Genomic DNA, 12,544 nt, shown 5'->3' with positions numbered 1-12,544 from the left:
TCTTTTTTTTTTTTTTTTTTTATCACAAGTCTGGGCCTTCTGGTAATAGACAAAACATGAGCCTCTGCTCGCTTGCTTTCCCCTGTGCGTGTCATCGGTGTAATCAGGGAACAGGTGGGTGCAGGCGATTAATAGGGAGGGAGGGAACTGAAGGAGAGGGGATCTACTCAAGGGGAGGGGGGAAGCAGGAGTTAATTTGACCCTGAAGCTTAGAGGCACTGTCTCCTCTAGCAAGGCTGCCACCACAGTTATCGGTGGGAACAGCCTTTCTCTGGGCTCTCAGTCTCATTTCCAGTCTGGGCATGCTTGAGAAGCCATTACCATATTTATAGAGCTACCTGGCCCCACGGCACACGCATGAGAGGGTTAGAAAGACCTATCTATTTTTCCAGCTGTGCTGCTATCCTTGGCGGCAAGGCTGGAGGGGGAGAAGGGAGGGCCCGGTCCCAGTATTAGGACAGACGAGAATTAGCCTGCCGAGGCTGGCCAGAGAGGAGGGACCCGCTGGCCTCCTGCTTGTCTCTCCCAAGGGGTCAAGCTGAGCCAGGGTGGCTAGTGTTGATCTCTCAAGGCTGTAATAACGAGCATGGAGGACTACTGGTGAGCGAGAGGATTGCCCAGGAGCTATAGTCAATGTTTGTTCGCCTTCACCCTCAACCCAATTCCCTTATTGAAATGCAAAGCTGCCAGCAGATGGTGGTGGGTTGGGAAGGGGAGTGTCTGGAAGCAGCGCCTGAAAGTGGACAGAGCATGAATTTAAGAGACAAAGAGATCTTATTAGTTGTATAACCTTGGGCAGATTATCTAATTTCTCTGACCCTCATTTTAGTCGTTTACACAAAGGGGATGATAATGAATTGTTGGGAGAATTTAATTACAGACATAGTTGGATGTGTCTTAATAAGTGCTCCTCTTCCTTCACCAAGTCATTCTGCTCCACACTTAACGTTTTGCCTCACATCATTACATAGGATGTTTGTTGTAGTGGCCATAAATGCCTGTGTGAATGTATCCACCCCCTCCCTACCTCATCGCCGAGCACATGTGTGCTTCTGTGTTCTCTCTCTCTTTTTCTCTCTCTCTTTTGCTCTCATGTACACGTGATTTTGTCCTAATCTTCAACTGTGCCATATCGACCTTGTCCTTTATACAAGTTAGTGGGCCCTGCAACTAGCAAAGTGGCTCTGATTCTCAGGACTATAGTCCCAAATAAGGGTCCTGAGACATTTCTGATTGTTTGTGTCTCTAGGCACCCAGTGTTCCCAAGACCATTTGGTAACAATATCAAGGTTGCAGTGAGAGCTATTGCCAGCATGCTTTAGCCCTTGCTCAGTCTAGCTAAACTTAACTATATTGGTAACAATTTGAGATTTTATTTCATCTCATGCTCTGAAGGGCTGATGAGCAAGAGAGAGCAAGCATCTTGAAGTAAACCTTTGGTTCCAGGAGAGCTCTACAACTGAGCCACAAAAGATACTATGGAGTCTTCATGTTGGGACCATCTGTGGGCGTTAGTCACAACCCCCATTTCCTCTTTTCCTTTAATTAGGACACCTGATCCCCAAGGGAGAGGGAAAATTTGGGTATCAGTTGAAAAAACAAATATATGCCGAGAAAAATACTTGCAAATAGAAGGGCATCACAGCTGCATATGCATATTATGGGGGTGGGTGGGTGGAAGTGGGTTCCTGGCAATTAGAGAGGCCCTCCAAGCACAGGCCTCTGGACAGAGATGCCAGGGCAAAAGCAAGAGAAGGCCAGATTGAAGGTGGGGAGAAGTGAGGTGTTCTCAGAAAGTACAGGTCACAGTGTGAAGATAAAAGAGAGAGAAAGAAAGAAAGAGAGAGAGTGCTATAGAACCAGGAAGCTAGAAAATCTGTCCTGACCCACTTAGTCTTCCCAAAAGTCAGGGAAGACTAAGCTCACATCAGAATAGGCAACAGAAAAGGATCAAGTTTGAGTCCCATACAAATTTATTAGTGAAGGGAAAGGGGACCGGAGAGGACAATAATATGTCTATTGGCAATTTATTGGCAATGAAAGTGCACCATAAAAACATACTCTAGACAGATGAAAACTGTGGGCTCAAATTTCAAAATGAACTAAAAGAAATTAAGGTAATAATGGAGAAATGAAAGAAAACATAAATCTGTAACAGAAACAGTAATAAAGTTACAAACTCCAAAAGAATTAGAAAATTTTAAAAACTCTGTTTTAGAAATAAACATTAAAGTGGAAAGAACAAAGAGTGAATGAATGCAGTAGAAAATAACCTAAAAATAAAGGTGAATAGGAGTAAAATTTTAGACAACAAAACAAATGAAGAGATTAAAAAAAAAAAGATTTGATAAAAAGTGACAGAAATAGAAAACAGGTAAGGGCAACAAACATGTATATAATAGGTAAGAGCTCACAAAAGAAGAAAACCAAGCAATGGAACAGAAATCATAAAAACCACCCAACCAAACAACAGCTCTTTTCTGGCTGGAACCAGGGAGGGTGCAGAAGAGAAGACAAAGAAGTTTCCTGCTATGCCAGAAACCCTTAAGAAACAGCAAAATAATTTTGCAGAGTTAAAGATCAAGAGTCTGAGAAAGAAGTCTGCCCAAAAGATTCTTGGAAAGGAAGGGGGAAGCTTATCTCTGAAAAAGGTAAACATTACCACAAGGAATATAGGAAAATGCTCAGAACGGAGATTCAAATGAATAGAGTGGCAAGAAAAGCTAGCAACCTCTGCATACCTGCAGAACCCAAACTGGCACTTTTCTCAGCATCAGAAGTATCAATTGTGTAAGCCCAAAGGTTGGAAAAGGGTTGCAGCTTCTTCACCTTTGCCAGATTGTCAAGCGCAGCTTTGTTAAGCACAGCAAGGCTTCGGTGAAAATGGTAAGGCTTGTGGAACCATACATAGCATGAGGGGCCCAAAGTCAGGAAATGAATTGATCTACAAGCATGGTTAGGGCAAAATCGACAGGAAGTGAATGGCCCTGACATAACACATTGACTGTTCCGTCTCTTGGTAAATACGGCATCTTCTGCACGGAGGATCCGATTCACTAGATCTACTGTGAGAGAACGTTTCAAAGAAGCAAACGACTTCTTAAAGTCCTTCAGATGTTCTTCTCCATGAGGGAGAAGGAAGAAAAAGACCACACATTTTGTGGAAGATGCAGATACTGGCAATAGGGAAAACCATATCCACAGGCTTACTAGAAGGATGAACTAAGGTATCTACCATGATTATTTTTGTAACCTGGCCAGTTAATAAATGATGATTTTCACACTGAAAAACAACCCGATAACAACAAAAAACCCAGCTTAAAACAAATTTGTTAAAAAAAAAAAAAAAAAGATCTGTAGGCACATACTGGAAAGGAACACCATATCCTTGAGAAAAATGAACCAGAATGACCAATATCAAAACATTCTAAAAAATGCCTTGAGCTCCCAGGTAAAAGAACTAAGTCACTTAAAAAGCAAAGAAAATTTGATGGCTATCAGATTTCTTGACAGCAACACTTTATATCAGGAGACAATGGAATGACATATTTAAGATACTCAAGGAAAAAAAAATATGAGCCATATATTATTAATCCAGCTGAACTTACCTTCTAGTATGAAGACTGCAGACAAACTCCTATCAATAATCAGGAACTCAGGAAATATTGTCCCCAGGAGTCTTTTCCTGAGTAAACTACCAAAGAATGAAATTGAGTGGAGAGACATTGACATAAGGCCTGGTGGCGAACATTAAATATATAACTACCTGTAGAACAAAGTATGAATGATGCTTATAAGAGAGAAGGTATCCGCCAAAACAACTATATGCTCTGAAATTGTAGGAACACAGCATCAACTTTTAAAAAGGTGGAAAGCAAATAAAAACTAGATTAAACTCATGATCACTCTACAGTTATTACCTAGGAATAAAAAGATATTGTTTCAAATCAATTCCTGGGATAGAAGGTGATGAAGAAGAGATTATTAGCAAATTTTAATATTATTCAGAGTAGTAAACCAATAGACAATTGCCATAAATACAAAAATACCGACATAAAGGAGGCAGTTTGAACAAACTTACAAACTTTCTTACATATTCTATCCCCCCTTTAAAAATGTACAAATATAGAAATAAATAAAGTAGACCAAATTATGAAAGACTATTTGTATAAAATATAATAGATTTATAAATACAATATAAAGCATGACAGAGCAAAAGGCAAATATAACAATCTTATCTGTAAGTATCACGAACTTAATTCACCTCTTCAAAAAATTTAGATTCTCTAACAAAATAAATTGCATACAATGCTGTAAATAAGAGATTTAGACCTTGAAATTATGAGATAGAAACAGGTTAAAAATAAAACAAAAGGACGGGAGCATATATACAAGGCAAATGGAAACAAAAATAAATCAGAGGACATTTTCATCACCCCAAAAAGATACCCAACCCCATTAGCAGATAATCTTCAGTTTCCTCAAATCCTCCAGTCCTAGGGAACTAATCTACTTTATATCTCTATAGATTTTCCCATCCTATACATTTCCTCTCAATGAAATCTTACAACATGTGCTCTTTTATGATTGTCTTCTTTTACTTAGCATAAAGTTTTCAAGATTCATCCATGCTAAGCATGCATCCTTTCTAGTCCTTTTGACTGCCAAATAATATTCTATCGAATGAATAATTCACTGCATTGATGGTTGCACAATTCTGCAGATATACTAAAGAACATTCTACTATTTAAATGGGTAAGTTTTCAGTATATGAATTATATCTTAGTAAAGCTGTCACCAAAAAAAAAAAAAGTATAATAAATCAAGGTTCACAGTCTGCATATCAGAAACAGTAGAATTTCAATAAAGTGACCAATTTGTCCGGTCAGCCTGGGATCTTCCTGTGTTTAGCACTGAAATTCTCGTGTCCTGGTAAATACATGGACAAACCGGAATGTTGGTCACTATAAATGTAGACCATTGCTATTTAAAGGAGACATAGAAAAGTATTTATAATGTTATATACTGTAAAACACAATAAAGACAGAGTTGTTAATAATACTTAAGCATGCCAAACCACAAGAAAAACATAAAGTAAAAATTCTAGAAACAAGAAAGAATATAAATTCATAGGAGTATCTAACATACCTAGCACAATCCAAAAATTATGAAGTAGGCAAAGTTTGATGCAATTTAGAAGACCTAACCAACACAGTGAATAAAATAGGTAACTGAATCTTAGTAATTCAGAACACAGATTATTTTCAAGGGTGTATAGAATATTCACGCAATTGTCTATACTTTAGGACACACACACATATACCCTTCAGGAAGTTCCAAAGAATAGAAATAGTAGATTTTATGATGACATTCAAGAAAAGTAGAAATGATAGAAAATTTTTTTTTAAAGTTTTCTGTGTCAGGAGATTTTTTTAAAGGTTTACTTAAAAACCTTGGGGAAAGTGAAATAAAATTATCCAATTATTTGAAAATGATAGTAGTAATGAAATGCAGTATGTAAAATCTGCAGAATAAAACTTAAGCATTTGTCAGAGAAAAAATCAGAGCATGAAATACCAATGTCGAATAAATTAAAAAGATAAAAATAAATGAATAAAATACCCAACTCAATAAAGTTAGAAAAACTAGAACAAAGTAAACTAAAAGAGAGTAGACGGAGGAATTAATGAAGTTGAAAGGGGATTAATGAAGTGGGAAACTTAATTTAGGAAGTCCAAAACTTAGACTTTAAAAAAATATCCGTAAAGATACTTGCAAGCCTAATGGAGACATTGGTGGAAGAAAACATTCATATATAATATAAAAAATAGCAAGGGGAAATATCTATTAAAAGAAAAAAATAATCTCAAGGGGTTATTTTGTATGTTTTGCATGGAATATACCTGAAAATCAGAGAAATTCATCTTTTTAAAGAAAACTACATCTTCACAAACTTCAGAAAGTTGCAAACAAACCATCTTCGAAAAATTAGTGAAAGTTGTTACAAAGTTCCTCATACAAATTCACTAGGACAGTTACTTCCATATTTGAATTCTACCGAATCTTTAAAATCAGACTATGTGAATGTTCCTTAAATTATTGCAAAGTATGGAAACATAAGGTACTCTTCCAAATTCATTTTATAAGATGAACATAATGGTTGTTCCGTCTTCCTTAGCAAAGCTTGCATCAAAAAATAAAGGTACAAGTCAACATTGCTTATGAATATCAATGCAAAAAAATTAACATCAGCATGTTAAAAAGACATATATTACACCAAGTGGATTTTATTTCAAGAACAGAGTGTGGTTCAATATTAAGAAATCTATTAATATTATCCATCATATTAATAGAACTAAGAAGAAAAAAATCATATGACATGTTTATAGATGGATGAGCCATTTAACAAAATCCAACACATTACACATGTTGAATAAACTCGGTGAAATAGGAAATGTCAGAGGATATTTCCTTAGTCCGTGCCAACATTTCCATTCATTATCCAAATTAATCCTAATGACACTCTTACAAGGTAGGTAATATTCCTATTTGCTTATAAGAAAACTGTGGCTTTGAGAGAGAAAATAAATTATACAAGGATGCACGCATATCATTAATATGTGGAAAAGCTGGTATTTGAATTTAGTATCATCTGACTCCAAATCCTATTAGCATCTATACCCACATTATTCTTCTTTCTACTGGCTCTTCAAAATTGTCCTTGCTCACCATAGCTCTCAGCTTCCACTTCTTGATTCTTTCCTTCCTTCCTTCCTTCCTTCCTTCCTTCCTTCCTTCCTTCCTCCCTCCCTTCCTTCCTTCCTTCCTTCTTCAATCCTTCCTTCCTTCCTCCCTCTCTCCTTCCCTCCCCCACTCCTTTCCTTCTTTCCTTTCCCATGGCATTGCTTCTCCAATGCTAGAGGCATTGACTGCCTCTAGCAAGTCATTTGTACTCTTCAAGTGGACTCCACCCAGTGCTCTGTTCATTTCACTTTATGACCTAGGGACAGTTATGTCTGCTTGAGTCTCCTATTTCCCACCGTGCTATGAGCTCTCTGAGAGAAAGCCTCCCACCACACATGCCCATCCTACAGAGCGTCTTGGGTGTTCTTGAGTTCAGAGGAGTATCTGTGCATGGCCTGTTGATCATTTTTTGATTAAGTGCTGGAATGGGAAGGTGGACTCCAAGAATTCAAAATTAATACTGATACTTATCATCTGCATAGCAATATGATCATTGTCCCCATATGTATTGATTATACTTCTATATCCCTAGATATCCCCTTGAAGACTCACTGCCCCTTGCCATGTGGCTGAAGGAAGGCTGAAGTCCTCTCCAGGCTTCTACTGATTCAAGATGAGAGTAAGTGACGTGGGGTGCAGAGAAGGAGTTTATCTTTGTCAGTGCCCCTCTACCGCTTAGACACTCCGTGAGTTTTGCTTCCATCACATACTACTTCATTCTTATTGTAAAACGTACACCAGAACCATCATGATGAAAGTGACTTATTCCTACTACATGAGAGTATATTATATTTTATAGGGGAACTGTGGGCAGTCAAGGCTGGAAGGAACCACATCAGCCAGGACACATTTCCTAGCTTTCTGCTCATTTTCTACACTCCTTTGTTTCCTTCCTCCTTTTTTTTTTTTTTAACCTTTCCTCCTCCACCTTTTCCTGTAGAGGAAGAGCCCCCAATTCAACCACCTGTATGATAAAGAACAGTGCATCAGTTTTCTTACGTCTTCATGCCTTCCTTATAAAGCCGGTATGTCAAAATTTACACTTGTTCTCTCCAAAAAGATCATTCTGTCTTTAGTGCCTTCCATTAAGTTTATAAACATAGCCCCCTCATTGTTATAGCTATGAGATACAAGCATCCCCATGGGCCACAGGGGCAGATAGAATAAAGTCCAGGGAACATACATCAGATAAAAGTTGTTGATGCAGGGGCTCCTGGCTGACTCTGAAGGTTAAGGGTCTGCCTTTGGCTCAAGTCGTGATTCCAGGATCTTGGGACCAAGTCCTGCACTGGGCTCCTTGCTCAGCGGGAGCCTGCTTCTCCCTCTGCCTGTGCTCCTTCTGCTTGTGCCCTCTCTCTCTGTATCTCTCTGTCTCAAATGAATAAATAAAATCTTAAAAAAAAAAAAACTTGTTGTTGGGGGTATGCTATGGAAAATGGTTTGGTGATTTTCCCCAAAAGTTAAATGCCATATATATACTAGGAATTCCATATATCCATACAGAAACTTACTTACACATGAATGTTTATAGAAACATTATCATAATAGCCAAAAGGTGGAAATGACTTAACTTCTCAAATTCTCATCATCATCAACTTCTCAAATCCTCATCAACAGGATAAACAAAATTTGGTATATCCACACAGTAGAATATTACTCAGCTATAAAAAGAATCAAGTACTGATCCATGCTACAATGCGGATGAACCTTGGAAAAATTAAGTTGAGTGAAAGAAGCCAGACACAAAAGGTTACATATTACATGGTTTCTTTGTATGCTACATTCATAGTGGGGCCATTCTACAGACAGGAAGCAGACGAAAGGTTGCCAGGTAATGGGGGTGCAGAGAAGAAGACGTGATCACTTGATGTGATCAATAAAGGAAGGAGAGAGGGGAGGAGGAAGAAAGGGAGGAAGGAAGAAAGAAAAGTAATGTGAGATGATGAAAATTTCTTAAATTTTGCTCGTTGCAAAACACCGAATTTTTTTAAATACCACTCTACTGTACACTTTGAAATGGTCAATTTTATGATATGTGAATTTTATCTCAATAAAAATAGGTATATGACACACACACACACCACACAAATAGGTAGTGGTCAATGGTATACATAGTATTACTTGGGGATCAGTGGGGGAAAACAAAATCAAACCGTAGGTATCTTGTGCCAGATGTCCTTGAAAGGTGAACCTGGGATGACAGCTTGAGGCTCCCAGATTCTATTGCACCTGCTTTCAGCTGGCGGAAGCCGGCCTAGGGCTCAACTCTGTGGCTGACACTGAGGAAGAGTCCATTAGTAAAACCCAATTTAATCTTCAAAAAATGAAGTGTTTCCCCATTGACCTCAAGGAGGCCACAGAGTCCCAGGAAATATCGTGCTCATGATCTTCTATGTCAGCACATTTACTTCCCTTTAATGGTCTTCAGTCCAAGGAAGGCCTGTCTCCTCATTGGACAGTGTGTTCTCAGGGGAGAAAAACTGACAGCTCAGGTGCCCACAAAGAATGAGAAAGGCCTGTGGTTCGAATGTCATCATCCAGGAGCCATGTTTAAATGTCTTTTGTTTAAAAATTACAGCAGCTTAGAAGAAAATGCGAGCTTATTCAAGGGGTTGTGGAGGCTGAAGGAGACCTAGGGATGGAGCTGCCAAGAAGTGGATTTGGGCTTGGGGTCCTTAAGGCCCCCGCTGCCCCCCGGAGCTTGTCAGTGCTCCCCCCTGCTGCTGCACATGGGAGGCACCCACAGGGAGCTCTCCATCCTGCAGAAGAAGAGACAATGAGTTACCTGCTTTCGAACCTGTGCGAAGCGTAGTTTCCAACTGATAGAAAGTATACCTGGGGGGCACCTGGGGGGCTCAGCGGGTTAAAGCCTCTGCCTTCGGCTTGGGTCATGATCCCAGGGTCCTGGGATCAAGCCCCACATCGGGGTCTCTGCTCAGAGGGGAGCCTGCTTCCTCTCTCTCTCTGCCTGTCTCTCTGCCTACTTGTGATTTCTGTCTGTTAAATAAAATCTTAAAAAAAAAAAAAAAAAAAAAAAAGAAAGAAAGTATACCTGGAAAGAACATTCGAACCTGGTCATTATCTTTTCTGTGGAGCAAGTGGTCAAAAAACAAAGGTGCCAATATGTCCTCCAACCATTTTTTGTCTCCTTTCAAATAAACTCACTGTACCTTTCACATAGAGTTTCCCTTCCTAGCGCATTTCGTAAATGCCTGTATTTCTAGAAATTGCTGCTGACTCCAGATATTTCTTTCTATGTGTTAAAATGTGTGCATTATCCTATGTCAGACCATCTTAAAATCTTTAAAGTTACCAATATATGACAAAGACTGATCTCACAGGTTAAATGACAAATGACAACATTTGTCTTCCCAGGTGTGTATGTGAACAAAAATCTTCAATACCTTCATCCACAAAGAGAGAAGCACAGAATTTGAGAAATCCAATAGCTCAAAGCTCTCAGTGAATATTTTGGGGGGAAAATACTAAATGAATAAATCATAGGGAGTATCTACTAGAAATCAGAATAGCTGGATTTCAACTCTAGATCTGCCTGCCCCTCAGAAACTGTGTGCTCCTGTGGAAAGATCAGGTCCTACCAGCGAAAGAGAAAAGGACAGGAAGAGAGGCAGGAAAGATGCATGTTGGAGATTCGAAATTGGGAGTGTTATGGAGACTGGCTGAAAATTGAGAGGTAGGTTGGGGTTAAACTGTGAAAAATATTGAATATCTTATGAAGGAACTTGAACTTGGTCTGGTATAAAATGTGTTTTCACTTATGGTTTTCTAGCAAATGATTAGCATGATCAAAGCAGCATTTGACAAAGAAAAAGAAAGAGGACACTTACAAAGTGGAGGACAGAATATTTTGACAAAGACTGGGACCCGAGGGATCATTTAGATGCTCCAGTCCAGGCTCCAATCTAGGATGGAGACAGTGTCCACGTATCTGGGAGTGGAAGTTCATGGAACGGGGAGTGATGATGGCCTGGGGGAGGCAGGAGCCAAAGGGTAGTTAGATGTCACACTGGATGATCAATCTAGATTTTTCAGGAGTTCTATAGGGAGAAAATACAATATTAAGAACACAGAGCTGGCATCAGACTCATTCTTATTGGACTCCGGGATCTGTCACTTAATAAATCTGTGAAATGAGCTGTGTCTTCACTCAGCATCTTAGTTTATACATCTGTAAAATGGGAATAACGATAATAGTCACTTCCTAGGATTACCGTAAGGACTCAAGGAGGAAAATAATAAAGTAATGTTGCAAAGTAATCACCACATGGGAAAATGGCCAATAAACCTTACATACAGCTGTTAATTACATATAATTACATATTATGTGATAGGTGGAGAATATAAAATAAAATGGGTTTAAAGGTGACATTTTCCAGAGGTCAAACACCCTTAAGCAAAATCAGGGATTATTTTGTTTTATTTTGTTGCTGTTGTTGCTCCTGTGTGGTCTGAACACCACAAAGCATTTCCATCTTTGCTTCTCTCTTCTCTTTGTAGAGGTTTTGTCCTCTTGGAAGAGTCTGTCCCCATCACAAGAAGCAGAACTAGAAGAGTTTATAATCAGCCATCTCAACTTCGTCAACAAAGACAGGCTGGCTTCCCTGGAGCACCATTTAAGATTTTCCAGGGGGTGGGAAATGTCTGATTGGCCTCATTTGGCCATGTCACTCATGGGAAAATCACTGTAGCAGAGGTGGGTAGGAGGATCAAACCCTCATTCTTAATACATGGCTGGAGTGGGGAAGAAGCATTACAAAAATAGTCTAGTTGGAGACCTATCGATTCTGCTGAGCTGGCTTTATAAGTTTGTATAAGGTCCTTCCTCATGCCATGGTGGACACAATTTGTTTGTCTATGCTTTCTTTGCTGGGCATAGGCACTGGGCAAGGTAAGTGCTCCCTACCTTTATGCTCCCAGCTTCCCTTCTTTCAGTGCTCCCATTATAGACTCTTGACCAGATAACATCTCAGATACTTGGGCATTGAGGGGCTGTGTGGTTGGGTCATGCTGTCTTTGCCTGGGCCAGTCACCCTTCCATCACTTGAGATTCTGGGCAGAGCTGTGAATGAACACATTTCAAATGCTATCAATATTTTATGAATTTCCATCCACTTACTTTAATGGGGAACCATAAAAGCATTTAACCATATTACACCCCATCTCTCAGGCACCGCATTATTCCAACAGAGCTGTTTTATTAGAGTCAACCACCAGGGCCTTCGGGATGGCTTTATCCACCTCTCCCCCACCCCCAATTTGTTCACTGGCATGTATGTAAGTCTGTTTGTCTGTCTACCAACCTATCTCCAATCTATGTATATTTATCAAATAAAATCAGCCAATAGCAAAGGGAACATCACGCCGGTGCTCATGTGTACATACACCCACACGTGTGCACACATTTATATGCATGCACTCTAGCACACTGAGAAAGGTTTCATCTCTTGGCCTTGCTTGACTAGACTTGGGCTTTAAAAGGACATTTGGTTTTATGGACTCCCCTGGGTTCTCTTTTAGAGCATTTACTCCTTTGTCTTCTGGGGGTAAAAATCTCAGGGAAGCATCTTACCAGAAGTTTAAATATCTGAAATTAATGGTTAAGCATCCAGGCATTGGAGTTAGATGGACATCGGCTTCACAGCTCCACTGTACCACTTACCTTTATGATCTGGGGCAAATCACCTGACCTCACAGTGTCCTCTCTATAAAAGGGGCCTTTCAGAAGCTATCTTTCCAGGTACCGAGGATCAGGTGAGAGAGTGTGGGAACACATAGTGCA

The 12,544-nt window shown here is 39.5% G+C and overlaps 1 pseudogene; it reads left to right on the top strand.

Annotated features, from left to right (window-relative positions):
- The first annotated feature begins 586 nt into the window (after positions 1-586).
- On the top strand, positions 587-3,226 carry LOC101691764 (annotated as a pseudogene).
- The last annotated feature ends 9,318 nt before the right edge of the window (positions 3,227-12,544 follow it).

Source organism: Mustela putorius, unplaced genomic scaffold, assembly GCF_011764305.1.
Source record: "Mustela putorius furo isolate JIRA1106 unplaced genomic scaffold, ASM1176430v1.1 tig00000596_pilon_pilon_pilon, whole genome shotgun sequence".
NCBI lineage: Eukaryota > Metazoa > Chordata > Mammalia > Carnivora > Mustelidae > Mustela > Mustela putorius.
This window is presented reverse-complemented; position numbering and strand designations above follow the sequence as displayed.